Source organism: Anomaloglossus baeobatrachus, chromosome 4, assembly GCF_048569485.1.
Source record: "Anomaloglossus baeobatrachus isolate aAnoBae1 chromosome 4, aAnoBae1.hap1, whole genome shotgun sequence".
NCBI lineage: Eukaryota > Metazoa > Chordata > Amphibia > Anura > Aromobatidae > Anomaloglossus > Anomaloglossus baeobatrachus.
This window is the reverse complement of record NC_134356.1, coordinates 677,563,241-677,584,027: the sequence shown is the minus strand read 5'-3', so window position 1 is coordinate 677,584,027 and position 20,787 is coordinate 677,563,241. Positions and strand designations below refer to the sequence as shown.

At 33.2% G+C, this 20,787-nt stretch overlaps 23 non-coding genes across 23 annotated transcripts; all 23 read left to right on the top strand.

Moving 5' to 3' along the window:
• The first annotated feature begins 1,087 nt into the window (after window positions 1–1,087).
• On the top strand, window positions 1,088–1,159 carry TRNAW-CCA (transfer RNA tryptophan (anticodon CCA)). The gene has a single exon. It is a non-coding gene; the product is annotated as a tRNA-Trp (tRNA).
• Window positions 1,160–1,870: 711 nt separating this feature from the next.
• On the top strand, window positions 1,871–1,942 carry TRNAW-CCA (transfer RNA tryptophan (anticodon CCA)). Its single transcript has one exon. It is a non-coding gene; the product is annotated as a tRNA-Trp (tRNA).
• Window positions 1,943–2,645: 703 nt separating this feature from the next.
• TRNAW-CCA (transfer RNA tryptophan (anticodon CCA)) lies at window positions 2,646–2,717 on the top strand. The gene has a single exon. It is a non-coding gene; the product is annotated as a tRNA-Trp (tRNA).
• A 711-nt stretch (window positions 2,718–3,428) lies between these two features.
• On the top strand, window positions 3,429–3,500 carry TRNAW-CCA (transfer RNA tryptophan (anticodon CCA)). The gene has a single exon. It is a non-coding gene; the product is annotated as a tRNA-Trp (tRNA).
• A 711-nt stretch (window positions 3,501–4,211) lies between these two features.
• On the top strand, window positions 4,212–4,283 carry TRNAW-CCA (transfer RNA tryptophan (anticodon CCA)). The gene has a single exon. It is a non-coding gene; the product is annotated as a tRNA-Trp (tRNA).
• A 711-nt stretch (window positions 4,284–4,994) lies between these two features.
• TRNAW-CCA (transfer RNA tryptophan (anticodon CCA)) lies at window positions 4,995–5,066 on the top strand. The gene has a single exon. It is a non-coding gene; the product is annotated as a tRNA-Trp (tRNA).
• A 711-nt stretch (window positions 5,067–5,777) lies between these two features.
• On the top strand, window positions 5,778–5,849 carry TRNAW-CCA (transfer RNA tryptophan (anticodon CCA)). Its single transcript has one exon. It is a non-coding gene; the product is annotated as a tRNA-Trp (tRNA).
• Window positions 5,850–6,560: 711 nt separating this feature from the next.
• Window positions 6,561–6,632, top strand: TRNAW-CCA (transfer RNA tryptophan (anticodon CCA)). The gene has a single exon. It is a non-coding gene; the product is annotated as a tRNA-Trp (tRNA).
• Window positions 6,633–7,343: 711 nt separating this feature from the next.
• TRNAW-CCA (transfer RNA tryptophan (anticodon CCA)) lies at window positions 7,344–7,415 on the top strand. Its single transcript has one exon. It is a non-coding gene; the product is annotated as a tRNA-Trp (tRNA).
• Window positions 7,416–8,126: 711 nt separating this feature from the next.
• Window positions 8,127–8,198, top strand: TRNAW-CCA (transfer RNA tryptophan (anticodon CCA)). The gene has a single exon. It is a non-coding gene; the product is annotated as a tRNA-Trp (tRNA).
• A 711-nt stretch (window positions 8,199–8,909) lies between these two features.
• TRNAW-CCA (transfer RNA tryptophan (anticodon CCA)) lies at window positions 8,910–8,981 on the top strand. Its single transcript has one exon. It is a non-coding gene; the product is annotated as a tRNA-Trp (tRNA).
• Window positions 8,982–10,475: 1,494 nt separating this feature from the next.
• On the top strand, window positions 10,476–10,547 carry TRNAW-CCA (transfer RNA tryptophan (anticodon CCA)). The gene has a single exon. It is a non-coding gene; the product is annotated as a tRNA-Trp (tRNA).
• Window positions 10,548–12,041: 1,494 nt separating this feature from the next.
• Window positions 12,042–12,113, top strand: TRNAW-CCA (transfer RNA tryptophan (anticodon CCA)). Its single transcript has one exon. It is a non-coding gene; the product is annotated as a tRNA-Trp (tRNA).
• Window positions 12,114–12,824: 711 nt separating this feature from the next.
• On the top strand, window positions 12,825–12,896 carry TRNAW-CCA (transfer RNA tryptophan (anticodon CCA)). Its single transcript has one exon. It is a non-coding gene; the product is annotated as a tRNA-Trp (tRNA).
• A 711-nt stretch (window positions 12,897–13,607) lies between these two features.
• On the top strand, window positions 13,608–13,679 carry TRNAW-CCA (transfer RNA tryptophan (anticodon CCA)). The gene has a single exon. It is a non-coding gene; the product is annotated as a tRNA-Trp (tRNA).
• A 711-nt stretch (window positions 13,680–14,390) lies between these two features.
• On the top strand, window positions 14,391–14,462 carry TRNAW-CCA (transfer RNA tryptophan (anticodon CCA)). Its single transcript has one exon. It is a non-coding gene; the product is annotated as a tRNA-Trp (tRNA).
• A 711-nt stretch (window positions 14,463–15,173) lies between these two features.
• TRNAW-CCA (transfer RNA tryptophan (anticodon CCA)) lies at window positions 15,174–15,245 on the top strand. Its single transcript has one exon. It is a non-coding gene; the product is annotated as a tRNA-Trp (tRNA).
• Window positions 15,246–15,956: 711 nt separating this feature from the next.
• TRNAW-CCA (transfer RNA tryptophan (anticodon CCA)) lies at window positions 15,957–16,028 on the top strand. Its single transcript has one exon. It is a non-coding gene; the product is annotated as a tRNA-Trp (tRNA).
• Window positions 16,029–17,522: 1,494 nt separating this feature from the next.
• On the top strand, window positions 17,523–17,594 carry TRNAW-CCA (transfer RNA tryptophan (anticodon CCA)). The gene has a single exon. It is a non-coding gene; the product is annotated as a tRNA-Trp (tRNA).
• A 711-nt stretch (window positions 17,595–18,305) lies between these two features.
• Window positions 18,306–18,377, top strand: TRNAW-CCA (transfer RNA tryptophan (anticodon CCA)). The gene has a single exon. It is a non-coding gene; the product is annotated as a tRNA-Trp (tRNA).
• Window positions 18,378–19,088: 711 nt separating this feature from the next.
• On the top strand, window positions 19,089–19,160 carry TRNAW-CCA (transfer RNA tryptophan (anticodon CCA)). Its single transcript has one exon. It is a non-coding gene; the product is annotated as a tRNA-Trp (tRNA).
• A 711-nt stretch (window positions 19,161–19,871) lies between these two features.
• Window positions 19,872–19,943, top strand: TRNAW-CCA (transfer RNA tryptophan (anticodon CCA)). The gene has a single exon. It is a non-coding gene; the product is annotated as a tRNA-Trp (tRNA).
• Window positions 19,944–20,654: 711 nt separating this feature from the next.
• On the top strand, window positions 20,655–20,726 carry TRNAW-CCA (transfer RNA tryptophan (anticodon CCA)). Its single transcript has one exon. It is a non-coding gene; the product is annotated as a tRNA-Trp (tRNA).
• The last annotated feature ends 61 nt before the right edge of the window (window positions 20,727–20,787 follow it).

Sequence of the window (20,787 nt, the reverse complement as noted above, 5' to 3'; positions counted from 1 at the left end):
AAATCTTTATGAAACAAGCATTTTTCTTAATGAAATGTTCCTGGAAAAAATAAACTGAGATATGTTTCTAACTTTATCTTTTGATGTAACATTCGTGTGCCTGACTCATGGAATCACAAAGATGATGATTTCTAGATTCCGATCTTAAACTGGAAATCCCTGAATATTAAGATTAAGATGCTCAATCATCCTTGTTTATGTCGTTTTATGATGGTGCGTAAAAGTAGTTACTTTCTGGAACATCTAATGGTAAAGAATCAAATAATATTCAGATTTTATCTTGTCAAACACTTATGTTTCAGCTGACCTCGTGGCGCAACGGTTGCGCGTCCGACTCCATATCAGAAGGTTGCGTGTTCAAATCACGTCGGGGTCAATAGTCTGTTCCTGTTTTTGAAAAATTAGGAAATACAACCATTTTCTACAATTATGTCATGAACGGAACCACTTAGACCTCCTGAAAACAGTTGAAGCCATATTTAAACACAGTGTCTGAAAGAGTCATCTTTTAAAACTTTACAAGAAAGAAATCTTCTGAACAATACTGTGATGACGAGAATTTTTGGGAATCCAGATCTGACCATTATAACTTAAAATCACCTCAACATCACCAACAATTTGTTCTTTGTATATATGAAGAAACATGGTCCTCAACTAGATTCTGGATGTTAAATGTAAACCTTTCTTCCTAATAGCAATATGTTAACTCATTCTTGTTTTTGTAGTTTTGGGGTATGGCTAAAAGAATAAAAAAGTCTATACAAATGATATATAAAAATTTTCCTATCTTTATGAAACAAGCATTTTTCTAAATGAAATGTTCCTGGCAAAAATAAACTGAGATATGTTTCTAACTTTATCTTTTGATGTAACATTCGTGTGCCTGACTCATGGAATCACAAAGATGATAATTTCTAGATTCCGATCTTAAACTGGAAATCCCTGAATATTAAGATTAAGATGCTCAATCATCCTTGTTCATGTCGTTTTATGATGGTGCGTAAAAGTAGTTACTTTCTGGAACATCTAATGGTAAAGAATCAAATAATATTCAGATTTTATCTTGTCAAACACTTATCTTTCAGCTGACCTCGTGGCGCAACGGTAGCGCGTCTGACTCCAGATCAGAAGGTTGCGTGTTCAAATCACGTCGGGGTCAATAGTCTGTTACTGTTTTTGAAAAATTAGGAAATACAACCATTTTCTACATTCATGTCATGAACGGAACCACTTAGACCTCCTGAAAACAGTTGAAGCCATATTTAAACACAGTGTCTGAAAGAGTCATCTTTTAAAACTTTACAAGAAAGAAATCTTCTGAACAATACAGTGATGACGAGAATTTTTGGGAATCCAGATCTGACCATTATAACTTAAAATCACCTCAACATCACCAACAATTTGTTGTTTGTATATATAAAGAAACATGGTCCTCAACTAGATTCTGGATGTTAAATGTAAACCTTTCTTCCTAATAGCAATATGTTAACTCATTCTTGTTTTTGTAGTTTTGGGGTATGGCTAAAAGAATAAAAAAGTCTATACAAATGATATATAAAAATTTTCCAATCTTTATGAAACAAGCATTTTTCTAAATTAAATGTTCCTGGCAAAAATAAACTGAGATATGTTTCTAACTTTATCTTTTGATGTAACATTCGTGTGCCTGACTCATGGAATCACAAAGATGATGATTTCTAGATTCCGATCTTAAACTGGAAATCCCTAAATATTAAGATTAAGATGCTCAATCATCCTTGTTTATGTCGTTTTATGATGGTGCGTAAAAGTAGTTACTTTCTGGAACATCTAATGGTAAAGAATCAAATAATATTCAGATTTTATCTTGTCAAACACTTATCTTTCAGCTGACCTCGTGGCGCAACGGTAGCGCGTCTGACTCCAGATCAGAAGGTTGCGTGTTCAAATCACGTCGGGGTCAATAGTCTGTTCCTGTTTTTGAAAAATTAGGAAATACAACCATTTTCTACATTCATGTCATGAACGGAACCACTTAGACCTCCTGAAAACAGTTGAAGCCATATTTAAACACAGTGTCTGAAAGAGTCATCTTTTAAAACTTTACAAGAAAGAAATCTTCTGAACAATACTGTGATGACGAGAATTTTTGGGAATCCAGATCTGACCATTATAACTTAAAATCACCTCAACATCACCAACAATTTTATATATGAAGAAACATGGTCCTCAACTAGATTCTGGATGTTAAATGTAAACCTTTCTTCCTAATAGCAATATGTTAACTCATTCTTGTTTTTGTAGTTTTGGGGTATGGCTAAAAGAATAAAAAAGTCTATACAAATAATATATAAAAATTTTCAAATCTTTATGAAACAAGCATTTTTCTAAATGAAATGTTCCTGGCAAAAATAAACTGAGATATGTTTCTAACTTTATCTTTTGATGTAACATTCGTGTGCCTGACTCATGGAATCACAAAGATGATGATTTCTAGATTCCGATCTTAAACTGGAAATCCCTGAATATTAAGATTAAGATGCTCAATCATCCTTGTTTATGTCGTTTTATGATGGTGCGTAAAAGTAGTTACTTTCTGGAACATCTAATGGTAAAGAATCAAATAATATTCAGATTTTATCTTTTCAAACACTTATCTTTCAGCTGACCTCGTGGCGCAACGGTAGCGCGTCTGACTCCAGATCAGAAGGTTGCGTGTTCAAATCACGTCGGGGTCAATAGTCTGTTCCTGGTTTTGAAAAATTAGTAAATACAACCATTTTCTACATTCATGTCATGAACGGAACCACTTAGACCTCCTGAAAACAGTTGAAGCCATATTTAAACACAGTGTCTGAAAGAGTCATCTTTTAAAACTTTAAAAGAAAGAAATCTTCTGAACAATACTGTGATGACGAGAATTTTTGGGAATCCAGATCTGACCATTATAACTTAAAATCACCTCAACATCACCAACAATTTGGTCTTTGTATATATGAAGAAACATGGTCCTCAACTAGATTCTGGATGTTAAATGTAAACCTTTCTTCCTAATAGCAATATGTTAACTCATTCTTGTTTTTGTAGTTTTGGGGTATGGCTAAAAGAATAAAAAAGTCTATACAAATGATATATAAAAATTTTCCAATCTTTATGAAACAAGCATTTTTCTAAATGAAATGTTCCTGGCAAAAATAAACTGAGATATGTTTCTAACTTTATCTTTTGATGTAACATTCGTGTGCCTGACTCATGGAATCACAAAGATGATGATTTCTAGATTCCGATCTTAAACTGGAAATCCCTGAATATTAAGATTAAGATGCTCAATCATCCTTGTTTATGTCGTTTTATGATGGTGCGTAAAAGTAGTTACTTTCTGGAACATCTAATGGTAAAGAATCAAATAATATTCAGATTTTATATTGTCAAACACTTATCTTTCAGCTGACCTCGTGGCGCAACGGTAGCGCGTCTGACTCCAGATCAGAAGGTTGCGTGTTCAAATCACGTCGGGGTCAATAGTCTGTTCCTGTTTTTGAAAAATAAGGAAATACAACCATTTTCTACATTCATGTGATGAACGGAACCACTTAGACCTCCTGAAAAAAGTTGAAGCCATATTTAAACACAGTGTCTGAAAGAGTCAACCTTTAAAATTTTAGAAGAAAGAAATCTTCTGAACAATACTGTGATGACGAGAATTTTTGGGAATCCAGATCTGACCATTATAACTTAAAATCACCTCGACATCACCAACAATTTTGTCTTTGTATATATGAAGAAACATGGTCCTCAACTAGATTCTGGATGTTAAATGTAAACCTTTCTTCCTAATAACGATATGTTAACTCATTCTTGTTTTTGTAGTTTTAGGGTATGGCTAAAAGAATAAAAAAGTCTATACAAATGATATATAAAAATTTTCAAATCTTTATGAAACAAGCATTTTTCTAAATGAAATGTTCCTGGCAAAAATAAACTGAGATATGTTTCTAACTTTATCTTTTGATGTAACATTCGTGTGCCTGACTCATGGAATCACAAAGATGATGATTTCTAGATTCCGATCTTAAACTGGAAATCCCTGAATATTAAGATTAAGATGCTCAATCATCCTTGTTTATGTCGTTTTATGATGGTGCGTAAAAGTAGTTACTTTCTGGAACATCTAATGGTAAAGAATCAAATAATATTCAGATTTTATCTTGTCAAACACTTATCTTTCAGCTGACCTCGTGGCGCAACGGTAGCGCGTCTGACTCCAGATCAGAAGGTTGCGTGTTCAAATCACGTCGGGGTCAATAGTCTGTTCCTGTTTTTGAAAAATTAGTAAATACAACCATTTTCTACATTCATGTCATGAACGGAACCACTTAGACCTCCTGAAAACAGTTGAAGCCATATTTAAACACAGTGTCTGAAAGAGTCATCTTTTAAAACTTTACAAGAAAGAAATCTTCTGAACAATACTGTGATGACGAGAATTTTTGGGAATCCAGATCTGACCATTATAACTTAAAATCACCTCAACATCACCAACAATTTGTTCTTTGTATATATGAAGAAACATGGTCCTCAACTAGATTCTGGATGTTAAATGTAAACCTTTCTTCCTAATAGCAATATGTTAACTCATACTTGTTTTTGTAGTTTTGGGGTATGGCTAAAAGAATAAAAAAGTCTATACAAATGATATATAAAAATTTTCAAATCTTTATGAAACAAGCATTTTTCTAAATGAAATGTTCCTGGCAAAAATAAACTGAGATATGTTTCTAACTTTATCTTTTGATGTAACATTCGTGTGCCTGACTCATGGAATCACAAAGATGATGATTTCTAGATTCCGATCTTAAACTGGAAATCCCTGAATATTAAGATTAAGATGCTCAATCATCCTTGTTTATGTCGTTTTATGATGGTGCGTAAAAGTAGTTACTTTCTGGAACATCTAATGGTAAAGAATCAAATAATATTCAGATTTTATCTTGTCAAACACTTATCTTTCAGCTGACCTCGTGGCGCAACGGTAGCGCGTCTGACTCCAGATCAGAAGGTTGCGTGTTCAAATCACGTCGGGGTCAATAGTCTGTTCCTGTTTTTGAAAAATTAGTAAATACAACCATTTTCTACATTCATGTCATGAACGGAACCACTTAGACCTCCTGAAAACAGTTGAAGCCATATTTAAACACAGTGTCTGAAAGAGTCATCTTTTAAAACTTTACAAGAAAGAAATCTTCTGAACAATACTGTGATGACGAGAATTTTTGGGAATCCAGATCTGACCATTATAACTTAAAATCACCTCAACATCACCAACAATTTGTTCTTTGTATATATGAAGAAACATGGTCCTCAACTAGATTCTGGATGTTAAATGTAAACCTTTCTTCCTAATAGCAATATGTTAACTCATTCTTGTTTTTGTAGTTTTGGGGTATGGCTAAAAGAATAAAAAAGTCTATACAAATGATATATAAAAATTTTCAAATCTTTATGAAACAAGCATTTTTCTAAATGAAATGTTCCTGGCAAAAATAAACTGAGATATGTTTCTAACTTTATCTTTTGATGTAACATTCGTGTGCCTGACTCATGGAATCACAAAGATGATAATTTCTAGATTCCGATCTTAAACTGGAAATCCCTGAATATTAAGATTAAGATGCTCAATCATCCTTGTTCATGTCGTTTTATGATGGTGCGTAAAAGTAGTTACTTTCTGGAACATCCAATGGTAAAGAATCAAATAATATTCAGATTTTATCTTGTCAAACACTTATCTTTCAGCTGACCTCGTGGCGCAACGGTAGCGCGTCTGACTCCAGATCAGAAGGTTGCGTGTTCAAATCACGTCGGGGTCAATAGTCTGTTCCTGTTTTTGAAAAATTAGGAAATACAACCATTTTCTACATTCATGTCATGAACGGAACCACTTAGACCTCCTGAAAACAGTTGAAGCCATATTTAAACACAGTGTCTGAAAGAGTCATCTTTTAAAACTTTACAAGAAAGAAATCTTCTGAACAATACTGTGATGACGAGAATTTTTGGGAATCCAGATCTGACCATTATAACTTAAAATCACCTCAACATCACCAACAATTTGTTCTTTGTATATATAAAGAAACATGGTCCTCAACTAGATTCTGGATGTTAAATGTAAACCTTTCTTCCTAATAGCAATATGTTAACTCATTCTTGTTTTTGTAGTTTTGGGGTATGGCTAAAAGAATAAAAAAGTCTATACAAATGATATATAAAAATTTTCCAATCTTTATGAAACAAGCATTTTTCTAAATTAAATGTTCCTGGCAAAAATAAACTGAGATATGTTTCTAACTTTATCTTTTGATGTAACATTCGTGTGCCTGACTCATGGAATCACAAAGATGATGATTTCTAGATTCCGATCTTAAACTGGAAATCCCTAAATATTAAGATTAAGATGCTCAATCATCCTTGTTTATGTCGTTTTATGATGGTGCGTAAAAGTAGTTACTTTCTGGAACATCTAATGGTAAAGAATCAAATAATATTCAGATTTTATCTTGTCAAACACTTATCTTTTAGCTGACCTCGTGGCGCAACGGTAGCGCGTCTGACTCCATATCAGAAGGTTGCGTGTTCAAATCACGTCGGGGTCAATAGTCTGTTCCTGTTTTTGAAAAATTAGGAAATACAACCATTTTCTACATTCATGTCATGAACGGAACCACTTAGACCTCCTGAAAACAGTTGAAGCCATATTTAAACACAGTGTCTGAAAGAGTCATCTTTTAAAACTTTACAAGAAAGAAATCTTCTGAACAATACTGTGATGACGAGAATTTTTGGGAATCCAGATCTGACCATTATAACTTAAAATCACCTCAACATCACCAACAATTTGTTCTTTGTATATATGAAGAAACATGGTCCTCAACTAGATTCTGGATGTTAAATGTAAACCTTTCTTCCTAATAGCAATATGTTAACTCATTCTTGTTTTTGTAGTTTTGGGGTATGGCTAAAAGAATAAAAAAGTCTATACAAATAATATATAAAAATTTTCAAATCTTTATGAAACAAGCATTTTTCTAAATGAAATGTTCCTGGCAAAAATAAACTGAGATATGTTTCTAACTTTATCTTTTGATGTAACATTCGTGTGCCTGACTCATGGAATCACAAAGATGATGATTTCTAGATTCCGATCTTAAACTGGAAATCCCTGAATATTAAGATTAAGATGCTCAATCATCCTTGTTTATGTCGTTTTATGATGGTGCGTAAAAGTAGTTACTTTCTGGAACATCTAATGGTAAAGAATCAAATAATATTCAGATTTTATCTTGTCAAACACTTATCTTTCAGCTGACCTTGTGGCGCAACGGTAGCGCGTCTGACTCCAGATCAGAAGGTTGCGTGTTCAAATCACGTCGGGGTCAATAGTCTGTTCCTGGTTTTGAAAAATTAGTAAATACAACCATTTTCTACATTCATGTCATGAACGGAACCACCTAGACCTCCTGAAAACAGTTGAAGCCATATTTAAACACAGTGTCTGAAAGAGTCATCTTTTAAAACTTTACAAAAAAGAAATCTTCTGAACAATACTGTGATGACGAGAATTTTTGGGAATCCAGATCTGACCATTATAACTTAAAATCACCTCAACATCACCAACAATTTGGTCTTTGTATATATGAAGAAACATGGTCCTCAACTAGATTCTGGATGTTAAATGTAAACCTTTCTTCCTAATAGCAATATGTTAACTCATTCTTGTTTTTGTAGTTTTGGGGTATGGCTAAAAGAATAAAAAATTCTATACAAATGATATATAAAAATTTTCAAATCTTTATGAAACAAGCATTTTTCTAAATGAAATGTTCCTGGCAAAAATAAACTGAGATATGTTTCTAACTTTATCTTTTGATGTAACATTCGTGTGCCTGACTCATGGAATCACAAAGATGATAATTTCTAGATTCCGATCTTAAACTGGAAATCCCTGAATATTAAGATTAAGATGCTCAATCATCCTTGTTTATGTCGTTTTATGATGGTGCGTAAAAGTAGTTACTTTCTGGAACATCTAATGGTAAAGAATCAAATAATATTCAGATTTTATCTTGTCAAACACTTATCTTTCAGCTGACCTCGTGGCGCAACGGTAGCGCGTCTGACTCCATATCAGAAGGTTGCGTGTTCAAATCACGTCGCGGTCAATAGTCTGTTCCTGTTTTTGAAAAATTAGGAAATACAACCATTTTCTACATTCATGTCATGAACGGAACCACTTAGACCTCCTGAAAACAGATGAAGCCATATTTAAACACAGTGTCTGAAAGAGTCATCTTTTAAAACTTTACAAGAAAGAAATCTTCTGAACAATACTGTGATGACGAGAATTTTTGGGAATCCAGATCTGACCATTATAACTTAAAATCACCTCAACATCACCAACAATTTGTTCTTTGTATTTATGAATAAACATGGTCCTCAACTAGATTCTGGATGTTAAATGTAAACCTTTCTTCCTAATAGCAATATGTTAACTCATTCTTGTTTTTGTAGTTTTGGGGTATGGCTAAAAGAATAAAAAAGTCTATACAAATGATATATAAAAATTTTCAAATCTTTATGAAACAAGCATTTTTCTAAATGAAATGTTCCTGGCAAAAATAAACTGAGATATGTTTCTAACTTTATCTTTTGATGTAACATTCGTGTGCCTGACTCATGGAATCACAAAGATGATAATTTCTAGATTCCGATCTTAAACTGGAAATCCCTGAATATTAAGATTAAGATGCTCAATCATCCTTGTTCATGTCGTTTTATGATGGTGCGTAAAAGTAGTTACTTTCTGGAACATCTAATGGTAAAGAATCAAATAATATTCAGATTTTATCTTGTCAAACACTTATCTTTCAGCTGACCTCGTGGCGCAACGGTAGCGCGTCCGACTCCAGATCAGAAGGTTGCGTGTTCAAATCACGTCGCGGTCAATAGTCTGTTCCTGTTTTTGAAAAATAAGGAAATACAACCATTTTCTACATTCATGTCATGAACGGAACCACTTAGACCTCCTGAAAAAAGTTGAAGCCATATTTAAACACAGTGTCTGAAAGAGTCAACTTTTAAAATTTTAGAAGAAAGAAATCTTCTGAACAATACTGTGATGACGAGAATTTTTGGGAATCCAGATCTGACCATTATAACTTAAAATCACCTCGACATCACCAACAATTTTGTCTTTGTATATATGAAGAAACATGGTCCTCAACTAGATTCTGGATGTTAAATGTAAACCTTTCTTCCTAATAACGATATGTTAACTCATTCTTGTTTTTGTAGTTTTAGGGTATGGCTAAAAGAATAAAAAAGTCTATACAAATGATATATAAAAATTTTCAAATCTTTATGAAACAAGCATTTTTCTAAATGAAATGTTCCTGGCAAAAATAAACTGAGATATGTTTCTAACTTTATCTTTTGATGTAACATTCGTGTGCCTGACTCATGGAATCACAAAGATGATAATTTCTAGATTCCGATCTTAAACTGGAAATCCCTGAATATTAAGATTAAGATGCTCAATCATCCTTGTTTATGTCATTTTATGATGGTGCGTAAAAGTAGTTACTTTCTGGAACATCTAATGGTAAAGAATCAAATAATATTCAGATTTTATCTTGTCAAACACTTATCTTTCAGCTGACCTCGTGGTGCAGCGGTAGTGGGTCTGACTCCAGATCAGAAGGTTGCGTGTTCAAATCACGTCGGGGTCAATAGTCTGTTCCTGTTTTTGAAAAATTAGTAAATACAACCATTTTCTACATTCATGTCATGAACGGAACCACTTAGACCTCCTGAAAACAGTTGAAGCCATATTTAAACACAGTGTCTAAAAGAGTCATCTTTTAAAACTTTACAAGAAAGAAATCTTCTGAACAATACTGTGATGACGAGAATTTTTGGGAATCCAGATCTGACCATTATAACTTAAAATCACCTCAACATCACCAACAATTTGGTCTTTGTATATGAGAAGAAACATGGTCCTCAACTAGATTCTGGATGTTAAATGTAAACCTTTCTTCCTAATAGCAATATGTTAACTCATTCTTGTTTTTGTAGTTTTGGGGTATGGCTAAAAGAATAAAAAAGTCTATACAAATGATATATAAAAATTTTCCAATCTTTATGAAACAAGCATTTTTCTAAATGAAATGTTCCTGGCAAAAATAAACTGAGATATGTTTCTAACTTTATCTTTTGATGTAACATTCGTGTGCCTGACTCATGGAATCACAAAGATGATGATTTCTAGATTCCGATCTTAAACTGGAAATCCCTGAATATTAAGATTAAGATGCTCAATCATCCTTGTTTATGTCGTTTTATGATGGTGCGTAAAAGTAGTTACTTTCTGGAACATCTAATGGTAAAGAATCAAATAATATTCAGATTTTATCTTGTCAAACACTTATCTTTCAGCTGACCTCGTGGCGCAACGGTAGCGCGTCTGACTCCAGATCAGAAGGTTGCGTGTTCAAATCACGTCGGGGTCAATAGTCTGTTCCTGTTTTTGAAAAATTAGGAAATACAACCATTTTCTACATTCATGTCACGAACAAAACCACTTAGACCTCCTGAAAACAGTTGAAGCCATGTTTAAACACAGTGTCTAAAAGAGTCATCTTTTAAAACTTTACAAGAAAGAAATCTTCTGAACAATACTGTGATGACGAGAATTTTTGGGAATCCAGATCTGACCATTATAACTTAAAATCACCTCAACATCACCAACAATTTGTTCTTTGTATATATGAAGAAACATGGTCCTCAACTAGATTCTGGATGTTAAATGTAAACCTTTCTTCCTAATAGCAATATGTTAACTCATTCTTGTTTTTGTAGTTTTGGGGTATGGCTAAAAGAATAAAAAAGTCTATACAAATGATATATAAAAATTTTCAAATCTTTATGAAACAAGCATTTTTCTAAATGAAATGTTCCTGGCAAAAATAAACTGAGATATGTTTCTAACTTTATCTTTTGATGTAACATTCGTGTGCCTGACTCATGGAATCACAAAGATGATAATTTCTAGATTCCGATCTTAAACTGGAAATCCCTGAATATTAAGATTAAGATGCTCAATCATCCTTGTTTATGTCATTTTATGATGGTGCGTAAAAGTAGTTACTTTCTGGAACATCTAATGGTAAAGAATCAAATAATATTCAGATTTTATCTTGTCAAACACTTATCTTTCAGCTGACCTCGTGGTGCAGCGGTAGTGGGTCTGACTCCAGATCAGAAGGTTGCGTGTTCAAATCACGTCGGGGTCAATAGTCTGTTCCTGTTTTTGAAAAATTAGTAAATACAACCATTTTCTACATTCATGTCATGAACGGAACCACTTAGACCTCCTGAAAACAGTTGAAGCCATATTTAAACACAGTGTCTAAAAGAGTCATCTTTTAAAACTTTACAAGAAAGAAATCTTCTGAACAATACTGTGATGACGAGAATTTTTGGGAATCCAGATCTGACCATTATAACTTAAAATCACCTCAACATCACCAACAATTTGGTCTTTGTATATGAGAAGAAACATGGTCCTCAACTAGATTCTGGATGTTAAATGTAAACCTTTCTTCCTAATAGCAATATGTTAACTCATTCTTGTTTTTGTAGTTTTGGGGTATGGCTAAAAGAATAAAAAAGTCTATACAAATGATATATAAAAATTTTCCAATCTTTATGAAACAAGCATTTTTCTAAATGAAATGTTCCTGGCAAAAATAAACTGAGATATGTTTCTAACTTTATCTTTTGATGTAACATTCGTGTGCCTGACTCATGGAATCACAAAGATGATGATTTCTAGATTCCGATCTTAAACTGGAAATCCCTGAATATTAAGATTAAGATGCTCAATCATCCTTGTTTATGTCGTTTTATGATGGTGCGTAAAAGTAGTTACTTTCTGGAACATCTAATGGTAAAGAATCAAATAATATTCAGATTTTATCTTGTCAAACACTTATCTTTCAGCTGACCTCGTGGCGCAACGGTAGCGCGTCTGACTCCAGATCAGAAGGTTGCGTGTTCAAATCACGTCGGGGTCAATAGTCTGTTCCTGTTTTTGAAAAATTAGGAAATACAACCATTTTCTACATTCATGTCACGAACAAAACCACTTAGACCTCCTGAAAACAGTTGAAGCCATGTTTAAACACAGTGTCTAAAAGAGTCATCTTTTAAAACTTTACAAGAAAGAAATCTTCTGAACAATACTGTGATGACGAGAATTTTTGGGAATCCAGATCTGACCATTATAACTTAAAATCACCTCAACATCACCAACAATTTGTTCTTTGTATATATGAAGAAACATGGTCCTCAACTAGATTCTGGATGTTAAATGTAAACCTTTCTTCCTAATAGCAATATGTTAACTCATTCTTGTTTTTGCAGTTTTGGGGTATGGCTAAAAGAATAAAAAAGTCTATACAAATGATATATAAAAATTTTCCTATCTTTATGAAACAAGCATTTTTCTAAATTAAATGTTCCTGGCAAAAATAAACTGAGATATGTTTCTAACTTTATCTTTTGATGTAACATTCGTGTGCCTGACTCATGGAATCACAAAGATGATGATTTCTAGATTCCGATCTTAAACTGGAAATCCCTGAATATTAAGATTAAGATGCTCAATCATCCTTGTTTATGTCGTTTTATGATGGTGCGTAAAAGTAGTTACTTTCTGGAACATCTAATGGTAAAGAATCAAATAATATTCAGATTTTATCTTGTCAAACACTTATCTTTCAGCTGACCTCGTGGGGCAACGGTAGCGCGTCTGACTCCAGATCAGAAGGTTGTGTGTTCAAATCACGTCGGGGTCAATAGTCTGTTCCTGTTTTTGAAAAATTAGTAAATACAACCATTTTCTACATTCATGTCATGAACGGAACCACTTAGACCTCCTGAAAACAGTTGAAGCCATATTTAAACACAGTGTCTGAAAGAGTCATCTTTTAAAACTTTACAAGAAAGAAATCTTCTGAACAATACTGTGATGACGAGAATTTTTGGGAATCCAGATCTGACCATTATAACTTAAAATCACCTCAACATCACCAACAATTTGTTCTTTGTATATATGAAGAAACATGGTCCTCAACTAGATTCTGGATGTTAAATGTAAACCTTTCTTCCTAATAGCAATATGTTAACTCATTCTTGTTTTTGTAGTTTTGGGGTATGGCTAAAAGAATAAAAAAGTCTATACAAATGATATATAAAAATTTTCAAATCTTTATGAAACAAGCATTTTTCTAAATGAAATGTTCCTGGCAAAAATAAACTGAGATATGTTTCTAACTTTATCTTTTGATGTAACATTCGTGTGCCTGACTCATGGAATCACAAAGATGATAATTTCTAGATTCCGATCTTAAACTGGAAATCCCTGAATATTAAGATTAAGATGCTCAATCATCCTTGTTCATTTCGTTTTATGATGGTGCGTAAAAGTAGTTACTTTCTGGAACATCTAATGGTAAAGAATCAAATAATATTCAGATTTTATCTTGTCAAACACTTATCTTTCAGCTAACCTCGTGGCGCAACGGTAGCGCGTCTGACTCCAGATCAGAAGGTTGCGTGTTCAAATCACGTCGCGGTCAATAGTCTGTTCCTGTTTTTGAAAAATTAGGAAATACAACCATTTTCTACATTCATGTCATGAACGGAACCACTTAGACCTCCTGAAAACAGATGAAGCCATATTTAAACACAGTGTCTAAAAGAGTCATCTTTTAAAACTTTACAAGAAAGAAATCTTCTGAACAATACTGTGATGACGAGAATTTTTGGGAATCCAGATCTGACCATTATAACTTAAAATCACCTCAACATCACCAACAATTTGATCTTTGTATATATGAAGAAACATGGTCCTCAACTAGATTCTGGATGTTAAATGTAAACCTTTCTTCCTAATAGCAATATGTTAACTCATTCTTGTTTTTGTAGTTTTGGGGTATGGCTAAAAGAATAAAAAAGTCTATACAAATGATATATAAAAATTTTCCAATCTTTATGAAACAAGCATTTTTCTAAATGAAATGTTCCTGGCAAAAATAAACTGAGATATGTTTCTAACTTTATCTTTTGATGTAACATTCGTGTGCCTGACTCATGGAATCACAAAGATGATGATTTCTAGATTCCGATCTTAAACTGGAAATCCCTGAATATTAAGATTAAGATGCTCAATCATCCTTGTTTATGTCGTTTTATGATGGTGCGTAAAAGTAGTTACTTTCTGGAACATCTAATGGTAAAGAATCAAATAATATTCAGATTTTATCTTGTCAAACACTTATCTTTCAGCTGACCTCGTGGCGCAACGGTAGCGCGTCTGACTCCAGATCAGAAGGTTGCGTGTTCAAATCACGTTGGGGTCAATAGTCTGTTCCTGTTTTTGAAAAATTAGGAAATACAACCATTTTCTACAATTATGTCATGAACGGAACCACTTAGACCTCCTGAAAACAGTTGAAGCCATATTTAAACACAGTGTCTGAAAGAGTCATCTTTTAAAACTTTACAAGAAAGAAATCTTCTGAACAATACTGTGATGACGAGAATTTTTGGGAATCCAGATCTGACCATTATAACTTAAAATCACCTCAACATCACCAACAATTTGTTCTTTGTATATATGAAGAAACATGGTCCTCAACTAGATTCTGGATGTTAAATGTAAACCTTTCTTCCTAATAGCAATATGTTAACTCATTCTTGTTTTTGTAGTTTTGGGGTATGGCTAAAAGAATAAAAAAGTCTATACAAATGATATATAAAAATTTTCCAATCTTTATGAAACAAGCATTTTTCTAAATTAAATGTTCCTGGCAAAAATAAACTGAGATATGTTTCTAACTTTATCTTTTGATGTAACATTCGTGTGCCTGACTCATGGAATCACAAAGATGATGATTTCTAGATTCCGATCTTAAACTGGAAATCCCTGAATATTAAGATTAAGATGCTCAATCATCCTTGTTTATGTCGTTTTATGATGGTGCGTAAAAGTAGTTACTTTCTGGAACATCTAATGGTAAAGAATCAAATAATATTCAGATTTTATCTTGTCAAACACTTATCTTTCAGCTGACCTCGTGGCGCAACGGTAGCGCGTCTGACTCCAGATCACAAGGTTGCGTGTTCAAATCACGTCGGGGTCAATAGTCTGTTCCTGTTTTTGAAAAATTAGGAAATACAACCATTTTCTACAATTATGTCATGAACGGAACCACTTAGACCTCCTGAAAACAGTTGAAGCCATATTTAAACACAGTGTCTGAAAGAGTCATCTTTTAAAACTTTACAAGAAAGAAATCTTCTGAACAATACTGTGATGACGAGAATTTTTGGGAATCCAGATCTGACCATTATAACTTAAAATCACCTCAACATCACCAACAATTTGTTCTTTGTATATATGAAGAAACATGGTCCTCAACTAGATTCTGGATGTTAAATGTAAACCTTTCTTCCTAATAGCAATATGTTAACTCATTCTTGTTTTTGTAGTTTTGGGGTATGGCTAAAAGAATAAAAAAGTCTATTCAAATGATATATAAAAATTTTCCAATCTTTATGAAACAAGCATTTTTCTAAATTAAATGTTCCTGGCAAAAATAAACTGAGATATGTTTCTAACTTTATCTTTTGATGTAACATTCGTGTGCCTGACTCATGGAATCACAAAGATGATGATTTCTAGATTCCGATCTTAAACTGGAAATCCCTGAATATTAAGATTAAGATGCTCAATCATCCTTGTTTATGTTGTTTTATGATGGTGCGTAAAAGTGGTTACTTTCTGGAACATCTAATGGTAAAGAATCAAATAATATTCAGATTTTATCTTGTCAAACACTTATCTTTCAGCTGACCTCGTGGCGCAACGGTAGCGCGTCTGACTCCAGATCAGAAGGTTGCGTGTTCAAATCACGTCGGGGTCAAAAGTCTGTTCCTGTTTTTGAAAAATTAGTAAATACAGCCATTTTCTACATTCATGTCATGAACGGAACCACTTAGACCTCCTGAAAACAGTTGAAGCCATATTTACACACAGTGTCTGAAAGAGTCATCTTTTAAAACTTTACAAGAAAGAAATCTTCTGAACAATACTGTGATGACGAGAATTTTTGGGAATCCAGATCTGACCATTATAACTTAAAATCACCTCAACATCACCAACAATTTGTTCTTTGTATATATGAAGAAACATGGTCCTCAACTAGATTCTGGATGTTAAATGTAAACCTTTCTTCCTAATAGCAATATGTTAACTCATTCTTGTTTTTGTAGTTTTGGGGTATGGCTAAAAGAATAAAAAAGTCTATACAAATGATATATAAAAATTTTCAAATCTTTATGAAACAAGCATTTTTCTTAATGAAATGTTCCTGGAAAAAATAAACTGAGATATGTTTCTAACTTTATCTTTTGATGTAACATTCGTGTGCCTGACTCATGGAATCACAAAGATGATGATTTCTAGATTCCGATCTTAAACTGGAAATCCCTGAATATTAAGATTAAGATGCTCAATCATCCTTGTTTATGTCGTTTTATGATGGTGCGTAAAAGTAGTTACTTTCTGGAACATCTAATGGTAAAGAATCAAATAATATTCAGATTTTATCTTGTCAAACACTTATGTTTCAGCTGACCTCGTGGCGCAACGGTTGCGCGTCCGACTCCATATCAGAAGGTTGCGTGTTCAAATCACGTCGGGGTCAATAGTCTGTTCCTGTTTTTGAAAAATTAGGAAATACAACCATTTTCTACAATTATGTCATGAACGGAACCACTTAGACCTCCTGAAAACAGTTGAAGCCATATTTAAACACAGTGTCTGAAAGAGTCATCTTTTAAAACTTTACAAGAAAGAAATCTTCTGAACAATACTGTGATGACGAGAATTTTTGGGAATCCAGATCTGACCATTATAACTTAAAATCACCTCAACATCACCAACAATTTGTTCTTTGTATATATGAAGAAACATGGTCCTCAACTAGATTCTGGATGTTAAATGTAAACCTTTCTTCCTAATAGCAATATGTTAACTCATTCTTGTTTTTGTAGTTTTGGGGTATGGCTAAAAGAATAAAAAAGTCTATACAAATGATATATAAAAATTTTCCAATCTTTATGAAACAAGCATTTTTCTAAATTAAATGTTCCTGGCAAAAATAAACTGAGATATGTTTCTAACTTTATCTTTTGATGTAACATTCGTGTGCCTGACTCATGGAATCACAAAGATGATGATTTCTAGATTCCGATCTTAAACTGGAAATCCCTGAATATTAAGATTAAGATGCTCAATCATCCTTGTTTATGTCGTTTTATGATGGTGCGTAAAAGTAGTTACTTTCTGGAACATCTAATGGTAAAGAATCAAATAATATTCAGATTTTATCTTGTCAAACACTTATCTTTCAGCTGACCTCGTGGCGCAACGGTAGCGCGTCTGACTCCAGATCAGAAGGTTGCGTGTTCAAATCACGTCGGGGTCAATAGTCTGTTCCTGTTTTTGAAAAATTAGGAAATACAACCATTTTCTACAATTATGTCATGAACGGAACCACTTAGACCTCCTGAAAACAGTTGAAGCCATATTTACACACAGTGTCTGAAAGAGTCATCTTTTAAAACTTTACAAGAAAGAAATCTTCTGAACAATACTGTGATGACGAGAATTTTTGGGAATCCAGATCTGACCATTATAACTTAAAATCACCTCAACATCACCAACAATTTGTTCTTTGTATATATGAAGAAACATGGTCCTCAACTAGATTCTGGATGTTAAATGTAAACCTTTCTTCCTAATAGCAATATGTTAACTCATTCTTGTTTTTGTAGTTTTGGGGTATGGCTAAAAGAATAAAAAAGTCTATACAAATGATATATAAAAATTTTCAAATCTTTATGAAACAAGCATTTTTCTTAATGAAATGTTCCTGGAAAAAATAAACTGAGATATGTTTCTAACTTTATCTTTTGATGTAACATTCGTGTGCCTGACTCATGGAATCACAAAGATGATGATTTCTAGATTCCGATCTTAAACTGGAAATCCCTGAATATTAAGATTAAGATGCTCAATCATCCTTGTTTATGTCGTTTTATGATGGTGCGTAAAAGTAGTTACTTTCTGGAACATCTAATGGTAAAGAATCAAATAATATTCAGATTTTATCTTGTCAAACACTTAAGTTTCAGCTGACCTCGTGGCGCAACGGTTGCGCGTCCGACTCCATATCAGAAGGTTGCGTGTTCAAATCACGTCGGGGTCAATAGTCTGTTCCTGTTTTTGAAAAATTAGGAAATACAACCATTTTCTACAATTATGTCATGAACGGAACCACTTAGACCTCCTGAAAACAGTTGAAGCCATATTTAAACACAGTGTCTGAAAGAGTCATCTTTTAAAACTTTACAAGAAAGAAATCATCTGAACAATACTGTGATGACGAGAATTTTTGGGAATCCAGATCTGACCATTATAACTTAAAATCACCTCAACATCACCAACAATTTGTTCTTTGTATATATGAAGAAACATGGTCCTCAACTAGATTCTGGATGTTAAATGTAAACCTTTCTTCCTAATAGCAATATGTTAACTCATTCTTGTTTTTGTAGTTTTGGGGTATGGCTAAAAGAATAAAAAAGTCTATACAAATGATATATAAAAATTTTCCTATCTTTATGAAACAAGCATTTTTCTAAATGAAATGTTCCTGGCAAAAATAAACTGAGATATGTTTCTAACTTTATCTTTTGATGTAACATTCGTGTGCCTGACTCATGGAATCACAAAGATGATAATTTCTAGATTCCGATCTTAAACTGGAAATCCCTGAATATTAAGATTAAGATGCTCAATCATCCTTGTTCATGTCGTTTTATGATGGTGCGTAAAAGTAGTTACTTTCTGGAACATCTAATGGTAAAGAATCAAATAATATTCAGATTTTATCTTGTCAAACACTTATCTTTCAGCTGACCTCGTGGCGCAACGGTAGCGCGTCTGACTCCAGATCAGAAGGTTGCGTGTTCAAATCACGTCGGGGTCAATAGTCTGTTACTGTTTTTGAAAAATTAGGAAGTACAACCATTTTCTACATTCATGTCATGAACGGAACCACTTAGACCTCCTGAAAACAGTTGAAGCCATATTTAAACACAGTGTCTGAAAGAGTCATCTTTTAAAACTTTACAAGAAAGAAATCTTCTGAACAATACTGTGATGACGAGAATTTTTGGGAATCCAGATCTGACCATTATAACTTAAAATCACCTCAACATCACCAACAATTTGTTCTTTGTATATATAAAGAAACATGGTCCTCAACTAGATTCTGGATGTTAAATGTAAACCTTTCTTCCTAATAGCAATATGTTAACTCATTCTTGTTTTTGTAGTTTTGGGGTATGGCTAAAAGAATAAAAAAGTCTATACAAATGATATATAAAAATTTTCCAATCTTTATGAAACAAGCATTTTTCTAAATTAAATGTTCCTGGCAAAAATAAACTGAGATATGTTTCTAACTTTATCTTTTGATGTAACATTCGTGTGCCTGACTCATGGAATCACAAAGATGATGATTTCTAGATTCCGATCTTAAACTGGAAATCCCTAAATATTAAGATTAAGATGCTCAATCATCCTTGTTTATGTCGTTTTATGATGGTGCGTAAAAGTAGTTACTTTCTGGAACATCTAATGGTAAAGAATCAAATAATATTCAGATTTTATCTTGTCAAACACTTATCTTTCAGCTGACCTCGTGGCGCAACGGTAGCGCGTCTGACTCCAGATCAGAAGGTTGCGTGTTCAAATCACGTCGGGGTCAATAGTCTGTTCCTGTTTTTGAAAAATTAGGAAATACAACCATTTTCTACATTCATGTCATGAACGGAACCACTTAGACCTCCTGAAAACAGTTGAAGCCATATTTAAACACAGTGTCTGAAAGAGTCATCTTTTAAAACTTTACAAGAAAGAAATCTTCTGAACAATACTGTGATGACGAGAATTTTTGGGAATCCAGATCTGACCATTATAACTTAAAATCACCTCAACATCACCAACAATTTGTTCTTTGTATATATGAAGAAACATGGTCCTCAACTAGATTCTGGATGTTAAATGTAAACCTTTCTTCCTAATAGCAATATGTTAACTCATTCTTGTTTTTGTAGTTTTGGGGTATGGCTAAAAGAATAAAAAAGTCTATACAAATAATATATGAAAATTTTCAAATCTTTATGAAACAAGCATTTTTCTAAATGAAATGTTCCTGGCAAAAATAAACTGAGATATGTTTCTAACTTTATCTTTTGATGTAACATTCGTGTGCCTGACTCATGGAATCACAAAGATGATGATTTCTAGATTCCGATCTTAAACTGGAAATCCCTGAATATTAAGATTAAGATGCTCAATCATCCTTGTTTATGTCGTTTTATGATGGTGCGTAAAAGTAGTTACTTTCTGGAACATCTAATGGTAAAGAATCAAATAATATTCAGATTTTATCTTGTCAAACACTTATCTTTCAGCTGACCTCGTGGCGCAACGGTAGCGCGTCTGACTCCAGATCAGAAGGTTGCGTGTTCAAATCACGTCGGGGTCAATAGTCTGTTCCTGGTTTTGAAAAATTAGTAAATACAACCATTTTCTACATTCATGTCATG